Genomic DNA, 15,352 nt, shown 5'->3' on the forward strand with positions numbered 1-15,352 from the left:
GCAGGGTTTCCAGTCCCTAACAGCGCCACTGTGAAGCAGGGTGATGTTATCTAAGTCGTATGTTGACTGAGTCCCATCCTCCCCACCCAAACTCCAGAGACACACAACAGGCAAGAACACTGCAAAGTGGCAGCCTCGCGACTCCAGAGAAAACGAGATTAATGCTGGATACCCGGTCACTCCAGGCCGGAGGCTGCCCACCTCACTCGGATTCACTTTGATTCTAGAAAGTGAAGGGGAATAACAAAAAGACATTCTCTCAGAAGTATGCAACCATGACTCAGTTAAGCCAACATCCAGCCAAGTCTCAGGCTGAAGGCAGCAGCTTTCTCAAGGGCAAGGCACGCTCCCCTCAGTAGGACAACCTACAAGATCTGGGTCTGTTGTAACTTTAAACAGCCCCACCCAGAGCTGAAGGGCCTCTACGCTGGAGTGCTCTACATGCCCCCTTGGTAAAATGGCAAATGCGCCAGAACACTGCTTCCAGGAAGATCTGTGCTGCTCAGGCTGCCACGCTACTGAGTCTGGTTTGGAAACCTCTGTAGTCCACTAAGACTGAAAACAAGGCCAGTGGCCCACAGTGGTCATTCAGGACCTGCTATGTCTATAATAAAGGGACAAGTGCTGACAAAAGCAGCCCCCTCATCCCTAGAGAAGAGCTCAAAGCCAGCGAGTCAGCGGGCGGAGGGGCTAACTCCAGGCCAAAGTGCACCGCTGGGCATCGATATACCAGCTCCTTGGAGCTGTAATTCAGCAGCAGCACCACGTGCCCGACGGGCTTCTCCCCATGTCCTGGAAGGGAAGTAGAGAAGCCAGCTGCAGCTCAACTGCTTGAGACCACGGGTGCCGTTCTGGCTAAACTTTAGTCTAGAGGCTTTACGGCTGAAGATGGTCACCTGCCTCCTGGAAACCATGGGCCACAGAACTCAGGGCAAGGGGACTGGACAACATGGCTCTTCCTGACACCACAAAGGGTTTTCTACTTTCTGGAAGCCTTTCCTGTGGGTATTCTATCATCTCTTATACCTACCCATGTCTTCGCTGTGCGTTGCTAGGCTCTGACGCCCTCCATACAGGACTGCCTGTCCATGTATGTCACAGTCAGTACCAAGTCAGATGCCTGGGATGTCATGGGTTCTACTGTAGCTCAAGAGAGCAAGGGAGGGAAAACTGAAACAGAGACCGAGGACCCAAGCACACGTTCTGGACCAAAGGACTACATGTGGCTGGGCTCAGAGAGCTCCTGATCTCCTAAAATATTATTTTTTTATTGCCTCAAAGTACAAGTTATGCCACAAGATGACACTTTTTGAAAAAAAAAAATCCATTGCCTAGAAAAGGATTTTTTTAAAGGTCATTTCAAAGTAAAAAAATAAAAAAGAACAAAACCCACATATACACACTGTAGAGGACTGTAAAGAAATGTCTCCAACAAGCAGTATAAACATGTACAAACCAGTCCTTAGTTGCCATGGTGCCGTCAAACATAACTCAACAGGAGGATGTCACGAAAATCTTTAAGTTATTAAAACATTAAATGCCATATTCTTCAGTCTTTGAAAGATATGAAGAATGCCTATCTGATATATATCTATGCACAATCTAGAAATCGAACATGACTACAAGCTTGACTATTATTGATGATTATCCATTAACAACCTATATTTCCTAATTATATATTACATTTCAAAAATGAACTACACAATCACAATACCTTAATCAATATCAGAAATACATATAACAAAATTGACCTTAAAATCCATACCAATACAAATTATTCATATCTATATCAAATCCCCCTTTAAATGTAAAGAACACTTATAAACAATATTTGGGAATATGGGCACAGTTTTTTTCTCTCCAAACTGCTTCCTCCTGAATGGGGGCGCTGTCAATCAGATCTTTCATGGCATAACCTGTGTGCCAGGTTCATCTCAGTCGGCAGTTGAGTGAAGTAATTTTTTGAGGGTGTTCACAGCAACCTTTCAGGAGGGTGTGGTCTATCATACTATATTGGGATAGAAGCAATCCACAGGGTGTCATCCTCTGTGAAAACAAAAGAAGACCCTCTTTTCCAAAGCATCATGTTCTTAGATCCAAATTCTGAAGTCATACCATTAAGATGTCCATTCTGGTCTAGCCTGGCAGCCTATATAATGAAATGTCTCTCTGTATTTAGTTCCTTTACAGTCAAAAATTTCAAAGAAAACACAATAAAATACATAATCCAGACTCTCTGTGAATTTTCCATTTTTACGTGGCTTATCTTTACTCTATCACTTTATTCTGTTTCTTTAAAGACTTTACCCTTTTTAATGACATTAACTTTATTCTCTATATTTCTCTCTCTCTCTCTCTCTCTCTCTCTCTCTCTCTCTCTCTCTCTCTCTCTCTCTCTCAAGCCTACATACATTCATCCAACATTGTGACCCATTTAAAGGTCTTTTATGTCTGAATCCGTCCTATTGTGAATCTGTAATTTTTTACTATCCAGGAGCATTTCTTAAAATGCTAAGCACTTCTTAAAAACTTAAGTCGCACCATGTAGAGGTAATATGGTACCGCCTGTGTCCTGCCCAGTCTAAAAGTTAACTGTGCTGTTATTATGGTAATTACAATAGATCCTGCCTGAGATCAGCACAGTTCAGCATGGCAGAGCAGAGCCAGAGCCGCTCTTGCCTCAGTCATTTGGTACCCCTGAGCCGCACACAGTTCCAGGCACATAGCAGTCCACATTGGAGCCGCACTCAGCAGTTTAATTCTGAGACTGAGCGTGCAGCCCAGAAACTCTTTTCATCCAAGTTACAGTCAAATCTGATGCACAGAGCACCGCACATCCTGGAAACATCTCTCTGTGTGGTGGCAGAAATCTGCCATGCTCTCCTGCCTGACCAAGTCTAATTCTGCCGTCTGCCCAGGCAGGAATAGCTGAGCCAAGGGCATGGTCTCAGCTACTTTCCTCCCAATCCTGAACGGGAACCCAAACATCCAGTTCTATAAAAGCCATGGAAATGCTTTAAAGCCAGAGTTTGCACTGGCGGCACAGCACCAGGAAGCCACGTTTAAAAATGACTCAGCTTTTTCTCTGCTGCTATTGCCAAAACAGGAAATCGCTCTACGGCACGTCCTAGCAAACAGCAAAAAGCTGTGTTAAACTCTCTCTCTCCTTTATTTAAAGCCCTCTCAGGTTTTTAAGTGGATTTAGCCCCACATTGGGCACCACTCTGTAGATGGAGCAGCAGGGCTGCGTCCCACCCACCTGGCTAGCTTTACACCCAAAATAATTACATGGAAACTGTATTCATTTAAACACTGCCTGGCCCATTAGTTTCAGCCTCTTATTGGCTAACTTCTCACATCTTGCTTTAACCCATATTTAGTAATCTGTGTAGTACCACGAGGTGGTCACTTACCAGGAGAAATCTTAACCTGCATCCATCTTGGAGAAGAGAGGCATGGCGACTCACTATGGCAACTGCCTGAAGCATCTGCCTTATCTTTTTCAGAATTCTGTTCTGTTTATTTCGCCTACCTAATTTTCTGTTCTATTAAAGGGCCAAGGCAGTTTCTTTATTAACCAATGAAAGTAATATATAGACACTCCTCCATCACAGTCCTAATTTAATGTTCTTTCTCTAGTGTGGGTCAGGTGATTCTGTGGGTTTCCTCACATGGTCGTGACTCTTTTCTTCATATTATTGCTCATCCCTCTCTTTGTCTGATACTCAGCCCAGTGGTTAGTTGTAGATATCTGCATCTGCTTCCATCTCTTTCTGGAAGAGGGCTCTAGGTTTTCTGGGATTGTGGACTATAGGCTGGTTATCCTTTACTTTGTGCCTGGTATCCCCCAAACCAAAGAATGGATAAAAAAGTAGTACTTTTACACAATGGATTATTAGCAGTAAAAACAATAGTATCTTAAATTTTCAAGCAAATGAATGAAAAGTATAACAAAAAGCATCCTGAGTGAGGTAATCCTGACCCAGAAAGACAAACATAGCATGTACTCACTCATAAGTGATATTGAATCAAAGACTCTGACATTAATTTACATACCTGACTTTTGATGAAGAAGCTAAAATTATATAATGGAAAAAAGAAAGATTTTTTTTGCCACATTACTGAAGGTCTTTATTAGCTATAGTACTCCCTGGTAGAATTTTTGGAGTCACTTATGTATACTAACTATTATATCATCTGCAAATAGTTTGAATTCTTCCTTTCTAATATGTATCCCCTTGTTCTCCCTTTATTGTTTTATTGCTCTAGCTAGAACTTTGATTACTATGTTAAATAGATATGGAGAGAGTGGACAGACTTGCATCATTCCTGATTTTAATGGAATTCTTTGAATTTCTCTCCATTTAACTTGATATTGGATATTGGCTTGTTTTAAATTACTCTGATTATGTTTAGGAATGTTCCTTGTGTCACTGATCTGTCCAAGATCTTTGCTGAATGAGTTTTCTGTCCTGCTTGGTTCCTGCAGTTGTTAAGTCCCAAGAAATCACACAGAGGTCTTCATTACTTACAACACTGTTTGGCCCATTAGCTCAGGATTCTTATTAACTCTTATAACTTATATTAGCCCATTATTCTTGTCTATGTTTTGTCACATGGCTTGGTACCTTTTTCAATTAGGCAGTTACATCTTGCTTACTCTGTGGCCAGGATGACTTTAGGAAAAATTTTACTTTCCCCATGCCTATTTTGTCTATACCATATTCTTCATTGAATGTATGTTTATTTGAATGATGTTAAGTTTTCCTTTAACAATAGATTTTCCTACAGATCCTTTTCCTGCAGTAACCTTTGAAGTTTCCAGGAAGAAGATAGGGACCCACAGCAACAACTCCACCTAGTTGAGATGACATCATGATGCTGACAGTGCTAATATAAGACCTCTCTTTTTTGGGTACCAGCTGCTGAAATGGTGCACCTTCTCATGACGTTCTGGCCAGAACTCCAAATAAGAACCTTGAAAATAGAGTAAAGGGCAATCACATTTATTTAAAATATAATTGACAGAATACAGACGATTGTCCCACACCAGACTCTTATTATGAAGGAATGTTGGATTTTCCCGATGGTGTTTTCATCATCTAATAAGATGATCATATGTTTTTTCTTTCATTTTCTTTATAGGTGGGTACATTGACAGAGTTTAGTATGTTGAATCATTCCTACATGTCTTGGATAAAGTCTACTTAATCATGCTGGATAATTTTTAGATGTGTTCCAAAATTCAGTTTGCCAGTATTTTATTTAATATTTTTGCATTAGTGTTCAAGAGGAAGATTGGTCTGTAATTCTCCTTCTTTGCTACATCTTTGTGTGGTTTGGGTATCAGGGTAAACTGTAGCCTCATAAAAAGAGTTTGGCAATGCTCCTTCTATTTCTATTGTGTGGAAAAATTTGAGGAGTGTTGGTATTTTCCTCTTCTTTGAAGTTCTAGGAGAATTCTGTGCTGAAGATATCTGGCCTTTTTTATTTTATTGATTTCAGCCCTCAATTTGATTATTTCACACTGTCTACTCCTCCTGGGTGAGTCTGCTTCTTTCTGTTCTAGAGCTTTCAGGTGTACTGATAAGTCACTAATGTGCTTTCTCCACATTTTTTTATGGAACTTATTCATCTTTGCACAGCTTTCATAGTTTCCCATAGGTTTGGGTATGTTCTTCTTTCATTTTCATTGAATTCTTGGAAGATTTTAAATTTTTCTTTATTTGTTTCTTGATTCAGTGGTGACTTAATTCAGAATTGTTCAATTTCCATGAGTTTGTAGGCTTTCTGCAATTATTGTTGTTATTAGATTCTGATTTTAAGCCACGGTGATCCAGTAAGAAATGGGGTTATTTTAATTTTTTTTATCTGTTGAGGTTTGCTTTGTTACAGAATATATGGTCCATTTAAGAGAATGTTCCATGAGGTGTTGAGAGAAAAGTATGTTCTTTTGTGTTTGTGTGGAATATTCTATAGATATCTATTAAGCCCATTTGAAACATAACATCTGTTAGTTCCATTATTTCTCAGTTAGTTTTCTGTCTGGCAGACCTGTTCATTGGTGAGCTTGGGGTATTGTAGTCTCCCACTATTAGTGTGTGGAGTTTGATGTGTGATTTAAGCTTTAGTAATTTTTCTTTACATATGTGCATGCTCTTGTATTTGGGGCATAGATGCTCAGAATTGAGGCTTCATCTTGATGTATTTTTCCTGTGATGAGTTTTTGAAGTTTGCTTCTCATATCTTTTGACTGATTTTCGTTTGAAGTCTATTTTGTTAGACATTAGGATAGCTACAATGGCTTGCTTCCTAGATCATTTGATTGGAAAAATTTTCTCAACCCTTTACTCTGAGGTAATGTTGATGTGTTTCGTGTATGCAGCAGAATGATGGATCCTGTTTTCATATCCATTCTGTTAGCCTGTATTGTTGTATGGGTGAATTGAGTCCATTGATATTAAAAGATATTTGTTACCACTGATTGTTGATTTCTGATATTTTTTCAGTGGTAGTGTTTGTGTGTTTTCTTTTTTGTGGTTTTGCTGGTGTGCAGTTACCTATTGACTGTGTTTTATGGGTGCAGGTAACTTTTGGGTTGGAGTTTTCCTTCTAGTATTTTCTGTAAGTCTGGTTTGTGGATAGGTATTGTTTAAATCTGGTTTGTCAATGATTATCTTATTTCCCTGTTTATGGTGATGATTGAAACGGTTTTGCTAGTATCATAGCCTGGGCTTGTATCTGTGGTCTAGGAGAGTCTGCAACATGTCTGTCCAGGACTTTCTAGCTTTCAGATTATCCTTTGAGAAGTTGGGTCTAATTTTGATAGGTTTGCCTTCATATGCTACTTGGCAGTTTTCCTTAGCAGCTCATATCATTCTTTACTTATTCTATATGTTTAGTGTTTTGATTATTATATAAAAATGGGACTTTTATTTCGTCCAGTCCTATTTGGTGTTCTGTAAGCTCCTTGTGCCTTCATAGGTGGATCCTTCTGTTAGTGGGAAAATGTCCTTCTATGATTTTGTTGAATATATTTTCTGTGCCTTTAAGTGGGGTTCTTTTCCTTCTTCTATCCCAATTATTCTAAGCTTTAGTCTTTTTCCTGGTGTCCCAGATATTTCTGGATATTTTGTGTTGAGAATTTGTTGTATTTAACATTTTCTTTGACTGGTGAATCTATTTCCTCTATCTATCATATCTTCAATACATGAGATTCTCTCTTTCATATCTTTTATTCTGTTGTTATGTTTGTACCTGTAGTTCCTGCTTATTTACCCAGATATTCTATTCCAGAATTCCTTGGTTTGTGTTTTCTTTATTGCCTATATTTCAATTTATGTCTTAAACTTTTTGAATTGTTTGCTTCACCTGTTTGAGTGTTTTTTTCTTGGTTCCCATGGCTTTCTTAATAAATATATTGATTTCTTCCATTTTTGCCTTTTTCCTCCATTTCTTTTACTTTTAAAAATTTTATTGTTTTTTTATTGAGCACCACATTTTCTCTGATCCCCTACCTGATTCTCCCCTCCCTTCAACAATCTCCCAAGGTCCCCATGCTCCCAATTACTCAGGAGATCTTGTCTTTTTCAATTTCTCTTGTCGATAAGACTTTATGTAAGTCTCTCTTAGGGTCCTCATTGTTGCCTAGGTTCTCTGGATTGTGATTTGTAGGTTGGTTTTCTTTGCTTGTGTTTAGAAACCACTTAAGAGTGAGTACACATGGTAATTGTCTTTCTGGATCTGGGCCTCAAAATGATGTTTCCTAGCTCTATCCATTTTCCTGCAAATTTAAGATTTCGTTATTTTTTCAGCTGTGTAGTACTCCATTGTGTAAATGTACCACATTTTCCTTATCCATTCTTCAGTTGAGGAACATTAGGTTGTTTCCAGGTCCTGGCTATGACAAACAAAACTACTATGAATATAGTTGAGCATATGTCCTTTATGGCATGATTTGAGCATCCTTTGGATATATACCCAAAAGTGGTATTACAGGGTCTTGAGGAAGGTTGTTCCTAATTTCCTTGAGAAATCATCACAATGACATCCAAAGGGACTCTACCAGCTTGCATTCCCACAAGCAGTGTAGAATTGTCCCTTTTCCCCACAACCTATCCAGCATAAGTTTTTATTAGTGTTTTTGATCTTGGCCATTCTTACAGGTGTAAGATGGAATCTCAGAATTGTTTTGATTTGCATTTCTCTGATGACTAAGGATGTTGAACATTTCTTTAAGTGTCTTTCAATCATTTTAGATTCCTCTGTTGAAAGTTCTCCATTTAGGTCTGTACTTAATTTTTAAAAATTGGATTATGTGTTTTTTTTTTGATGACAACTTCTTGAGTTCTTTGTATGTTTTGGAGGTCAGACCCCTGTCTGATATGGGGTTAGTGAAGATCTTTTCCATTTTGTAGGCTGTTGTTTTGTCTTGTTGACCATGTCCTTTGCTTTACAGAAGCTTTTCAGTTTCATGAGGTCCCATTTATTGATTGTTTTACTCAGTGTCTGTGCTTCTGGGGTTATATTTAGGAAGGGATCTCTGTGCCAATGTACTCAACTATACTTCCCAATTTCTCTTCTATAAGGTTCAATGTGGCCAGCCTTTTGTTGAGGTCTTTGATCCATTTGGACTTGAGTTTTGTGCATGCTGATAGATATGAGTCAATTTTCATTCTTCTACTTGTTGATATCCATTTATGCCAGTGCCAATCTTGTTAAATATGCTTTTCTTTTTTCCATTTTATTTTTTTTTGCTTCTTTGTCAAAATCAGGTGTTCAAAGGAGTGTGGATTAATATCCGTGTCTTCTATTCAGTCCCATTTGTCCTCCTGTCTGTTCTTATGCCAATACCAGGCTGTTTTCAATACTGTAGCTCTGTAGTAGAGTTTGAAGTCAGGGACTGCGATGCATCTAAAAGTTCTTTTATTATACAGGATTGTTTGGGCTATCCTGTTTTTTTGCTTTTCCATATGAATTTGAGTACCGTTCTGATGGAGGAGGGTCATCTGTCTATGTGTTGCTTTCATTGGTTAATAAAGAAACTGCCTTGGTCCTTTGATAGGACAGAAAATTAGGTAGGCAGAGTAGACAGAACAGAATGCTGGGAAGAAGGGAAGTGAGGCAGATGCCTCAGGCAGTTGCCATGATTCTCTGACCCAAGACGGATGGAGGCTAAGATCCTTCCCGGTAAGCCACCACCCTGTGGAGCTACACACATTAATATAAATGGGTTATTCAAGATGGTGAGAGTTAGCCAATAAGAGGCTAGAGCTAATGGGCCAAGCAGTGTTTTAAAAATATAATTTTGTGTGTTAGCTAGCCGTGCAGGAGTTGGTGGGACGAAAAGCAGGGCTGCTCGCCTCATCACTACACTGTTCTTTTGAGGTCTATGAAGATATTTTGCTGGGCTTTTGATGGGCATTGCTTTGAATCTGTAGATGCTTTTGGTAAGATTTCCATTTTTACTATGTTAATTCTCCCTACCCAAGAGCATGAGCAGTCTTCTCCACTTTCTGGTGTCTTCTTGAATTTCTTTCTCACAAGAATAAATTCTGTTTTATATCCCAATATGTTAGCCTGTACCTTTTTAAAGGTGAGTTGAGTCCATTTACATTAAGGGATACTAATGACCAATGATGCTATCTCCTGTTAATTTAGTTTTCATTGTGGTGATGTTAATTTGTGTGTTTTTACTTTCTTGGAATTTGCTGCTATGAGTCCATCAATTGTCTGTGTTTTTGTTGATGTAGCCAACTTCCTTGGGTTGGAGTTTTCCCTCTAGTATTTTATGTTGGATTGGGTTTGTCACTAGGTATTGGTAAAATACGATTTGTCATGGAATATTTCCTGTTTTGTCCTTCTATGGTAAGTGAAATTTTGCTGGGTAAATAGTCTGGGCTGGCATCCATGGTCTCTTAATGTCTGCATAATCCTTGACTATGATTTGGCTTACATTGTCTCCAATGAGAAGTCAGGTATAATTCTGATAGGTATGCCTTTATATGTTACTTGGTCCTTTTCCTTGCATCTCTTTAAAATCTCTTTCTTTATTCTGTAGTTTAGTGTTTTGATTATTATGTGACGAGGGGACTTTTTTATCCAGTCTGTTTGGTGTTCTATAAACTTTTGTGTCTTCATAAGCATCTCTTTCTTTAGCTGGAAAGTTTACCTTTTAAAGTTTTGTTAAATACATTGTTCTGTACTTTTGAGTTGAACTTCTTCTCCTTCTTCTATACCTATTATTCTTAGGTTTGTCTTTTTTTTATGGGTGTCCAAATTTTTCTGGATATTTTTGGTTAAGCTTTTTGTCAGATTTAATTATTTTTGACTGATTAGTCTATTTCCCTCTATTGTATCTTCAGTGCTTGAGATTCTCTATTCTATCTCTTATATGTGCTGTTTAATGCTTGCATTTGTGGTTCTGATCATTTTCGCATGATTTCTGTTTCTATAATTCCCTTGGATTGTGTTTTCTTATTGTCTCTATTTCAGTTTTCAAGTCTTCAATAGTTTCTTTCAATATGTTTGCTTGCTTTTTCTGGTTTTCTTTAAGGGATTATCTGATGTCTTCCAATTTTTTGTCTTCTCTTTTCCCTCCATTTCTTTGAGGGAATTTCTCATTTCATCTTTAAGAGTTTTCAAACATTCTCCTGAAGTTATTTTCTAGGTCATTTCTCTCTGTTTCATGTATATTTGGTGTTAAGTCTTTCTGTTGTAGGATCTACTAGATTTTACTGTGTCATGTTGCTCTTTTCTGGTGTTGCATGTGTTTTTACCTTTTCTACTCACCTTTTCCTCTAATAGGTTGTGGTGGTTGGGGCTGTATGTAATTCTGTGATTAACCTTCTACGGTGCCAGTGAATCCATAGCTCAGAAAGTTTTTTCCCTTCTGGTACAGTCAGTGTCTGGTTCTAGTTACTCTGTTGGTGACTCCATGTTCCCTGGAGGTCACTCAGTGCTCCGGGCTTTGCTCCTGTTCCCTGTGGAGCTGTCCCTAGCCCGGATCCACTTCTGCTCCTGATCCTGTGGTAGCTTACTTTTCCAGGCCTGCTCCAGCCTATGTAGCTGGCTCAGTCCTACTCACATCAAGCTTTTCTTCCTTCAGGCTTGCTCTGGCCTAGGTCACTGATCCAATCCTGGTTCTTGGAGTTTGCTGCCTCAGACCTGCTCTGGCCTAGGTCTCAATTTTGCTCTTATGGAGTTCACTGCCTCAGGCCTGCTTTTGGCCGAGGTTGCTGGCTCAGTCCTACTTCTGTGAAATTTGTTCTTCAGGTCTACTCTTGCCAGGTCCACTTGCTCAGTAGTCCTGCTTCTGTGGAGTTCATTGCCTCAGACCTTCTCTAGCCTACATTGCTGGCTCAGTCCTACTCCTGTGGAATTTGTTGCCTGAGGTCTGCTCTGACCTTGGTTACTGGGATCAGACCTGTTTCTATAAACCCTGGTCTGATCTGCTCCTGCAGAGGTCCCTGACTTGGGGTTGGTCCTACAAATGTCCTGGCTCTGATCTACTCTCTTGGAGGTCCCAGACTCAGGTTACGCCCAGACCCCGCAGAGGACCTGGCTCGGCCTGCCTACTTCTCAGAGGTCCCAGACTTATGCCAAGACCTGCAGAAGTTTTTTGTTCCTGCAATGCCTGGGACCTTCAGAGGTCCTGCCTCAGGCCTACCTCCAGAGGTCCCAGACTCATGCCTGGATGCAGATTGATCTCTGGTTCCTGACTTTCTCCCTTGGAGGTCCTAGACTCATGCCAGACCCACAGAAGGTCCTGGCTCAGGCCTAGTTCCTAGGAGGTCCTAGACTCATATCCAGACCAACAGGGGTCCTGGCTCAGGTCTAATCCCTCAAAGGTCCCAGATTCACAGCTGGACTCACAGCGGTCTCTGGCTCTGGTCCACTTTCTCAGTGGTTGCTCCTCTGTACCTGCTCCGATGGAGCTCACTGTCTCATGTCTGCTCTGTCCCAGGTTGCTGGGCTCAGTCCTCGCCTCCCTCAAATGTCCCTTGTCTGGATCTACTTCCCATTTCTGTGGAGCTCACTTTCTCAGGCCTGTTTTGGCCTAGGTATCTGGCTCAATACTGTTCCCATGGAGTTTGCTGCCTCAAGCCCTTCTCTGGCCTAGGTCACTGGCCCAGTCCTGCTTCAGCAAATGACCCCTGGTCTGGATCTGCTCCTGCTCTCATGGAATTCACTGTCCCAGGCTGGCTCAGGCCTAGGTCACTGGCTCAGTCATGATCTTTTCTCAGTCTGCTTTCTTATCTTCCTCTATTTCTTTAAGGGGATTTTTCATTTTCTTTTTGAGGATTTCTATCATCTTCATAAAGTTATTTTTAAGGTAGTTTTTGTCTGCTTCTTCTTGATTTAGGATATTCAGGTCTTCCTATTGTAGGACCACTATATGTATATTTACCATTCATTGCAAGGTATAGCTGCTGTTGAATTCCTAATACACCTTTATGGTAGTTTGAATAAGAATGGCTTCCATAGGCTCATAGATTGAGTGCTTGGACTCCAGTGACTGTCACTACTTGGAGGTGTGACCTTGTTGGAGTAGATGTGCCCTTGTTGGAAAGAAGTGTGTCACAGGTAGTGGGATTTTGGAATTTCTCTGGTTCCTGTCATGGTGACAATGGACTAAGTCTCTGAGCTGCAAGCCAGCCCTCATGAATTTTTTTCCTTTATAAGAGTTGCTATGGTCATAGTGTCTCTTCATAGTAATAGAACTCCGCCCAAGACAACTTCTACTGCTAATAATTGGCTGACCAAATATTTAACCAAGCATGCTCAGATTCATCCCCTTTTAATGATGACATTTGCCTCAGTGTACCTTAAGCAGAAGAAACAAATTACTTCATACAGGTGGCTACTATGCCAGGTCTTGGTGTTATCAAAATCAACTTTTTATCCTGCCCAAAACTCTCATACAAAATCTCCCCCTTTGTAATCTCATATAGTCCATTTAATCCAGTCCCTTAGTTTCTCACCCAGTTCTTATGAACAAATGTCTATACATCCTTCACATGATGCATAGCTACTATATCAGTCTGGAAAGCTTGTTTAACCCACTAAACTCAACTCCAACTTTAGACATTCTACTTTTTCCAGATCATCAGGAGTGCTGGTCTCTCTCAGCTTCTAACTTGATTCACAGTTAGATTTTACTCATGTACCTTCATCCAAAACTTCTGGGTACATTCTTGTCCTAATATGTGCCTTTTCAAGTAGATTAAAAGCTTTTCTACCAAAAACAAAAGGGTCTGTACAGGTGCACAACTCATTATACAGATATAGGTCCCAGGTTTGGTCTTCCTTCTTTACCATTAGACAGTGGTTTTAAATTCACCATTTAAATCTTGAAGTCTCTTGAAGACTTGCACCACAATCCATGGATTGGTGGGTGCCATTTCTGATATGTATAGTGCCTAAATTCTGGAATGGTCCCAAGGATCTCGAAGTAAAGCACATCCACTCCATGTCACTTGGAGCTTACAATCTGAGGTGATGAAGAGTTGGGTTCACTTATCAAGGCTACCCATAACTAGGGGCAGGACTGATTCTGCACATCCACAGAGATCTGATTGGAGAGGAAGGGACCTCAGTAACTATTAAGAGATGATTAAAGACTGTATCCCCTGTGACCTTATCTACTCCCTGAGACCCAGAAACTGCCTGCACTGATTGGATTAAGAGACAAGGGACTGGCTTCCCAGCTGTACAGCCCAGTCTCTAGACCCTCTGCTCTAGGGCGCACCCTTTGCACCCTCTCCCTACCAATCACAGCCCCTCTAGGCTGCAAGCCTTGCAAGCACACAAGGCTCCTATGGATAGGACACTCTACAACAATTCCAATTAGACCTCTAATCTAAAAGTCCCACTCTGCCCCCTCAAATCACCCACTCCATGTAACCTCAGCAGCTTTGTGAGACCACAGACACTGCCTGTACCAATAGGAAAAGCGGGTAGGTGAGTGACTGGTTTCCAAGTTGGACAGCACAGCTAGGCTCTAGGCCTCAAGGGTACAGCCCATGTTCCTCCCCCACCCATCATCACTCCTCTAGCCAGTCATTGGACAGGCTGCTCCACTACCACCCTCCATTGGACCCTGGAAACTACAAACCCTACTCTGCCCCTTCCCCCCAAACCCAACCATCCACTGAGGCATCAATGTTCCCCAAGGCACAGCTACTGCCTGCACAAACTGTATGAAGATTGACCCCCTAGAGGCACAGGTATTACCAGCAGCAATTGGTGGAAGAGATGGGGGAGATGCCAGTTCAAGAATACATTCAAAAGCATTAAGAGCAATATAGTACTGCCAGAACCTACCTGCTTCTGCAACAGCAAAGACCTGAACATCCCAATATAGAAGTTGGGGAAATGAATTTAAAAATATTTTTCGGATATGATAGGGGCTCTTAAAGAAAAATAAAAAATTCCCTTTTAAATAAGTTAAGGAAAAGACAAAAATTTGAAAGAAATCAATAAATTGTTAAGAAAGCCAAGCAAACCAAGAAAAAGCAATTAAATAGGTGAAGGAAACAGTTTAAGACTCAAAATTTAAATAGAGACAATAAGAAAACAAAACCCAAAGGAAACCTGGAAATGGAAAATGAGGATAAACAAATAGGAACTACAGGCATAACCAAAAGAATGCAGGAAATGGAAGAGAGAATCTCTGGCAATGAAGATACAATGAACAAGTAGATTAATTGGTCAAAGAAGATATTCAACCCAAACATCATACACAAATATGTCAGAAATTGGGACACCATGAAAAGCCCAAATCTAAGAATAATAGGGATATAACAGAAGGTGAAGATACCAGCTCAAAAACACAGAAATGATCTCCCTCCTTTTGCTCCTCATCGGGACCTTGGGAGACTCAGTCCGGTGCTCCTATGTGGGGTTCTGTCATTTTCTCCATCCAGTGCCAGGTGAAGGTCTATGGTGATATGCAAGATATTCATGAGTAAGGAAGGGAGATCATGAACAGCGGAAGTCAGGACCTGTGCCGGCTGCCAGCGGTCGGAGGGTTACGAAATAACCACGATAGTCCTTTTATAATTACTCAATTTTAATACAAGGGGGATAAGGGAACTTACAGAACCAAGGGGTCCAGCGGAGGCAGACGGTGAGCGCGGGGGAGCGCAAAGAACGAGGGTCCAGCGGAGCAGAAGGTGAGCGCCGGGGAGCTCAAGAAACGGGGCGCCTTCCGGCGCCCCCACTCCTATTTAAGGGGAAAGCTACCCCGCTGGAGCAGCCACGCCCCTGAACGCAGGGATTGGGCCAGCTGCCCCAACAAGGACCGTGAGGAGTGCGTTTACCCATTGAGACGGTGGGACAGATCTAACAG

The sequence above is a fragment of the Arvicola amphibius genome, chromosome X (assembly GCF_903992535.2).
Source record: "Arvicola amphibius chromosome X, mArvAmp1.2, whole genome shotgun sequence".
Lineage (NCBI taxonomy): Eukaryota > Metazoa > Chordata > Mammalia > Rodentia > Cricetidae > Arvicola > Arvicola amphibius.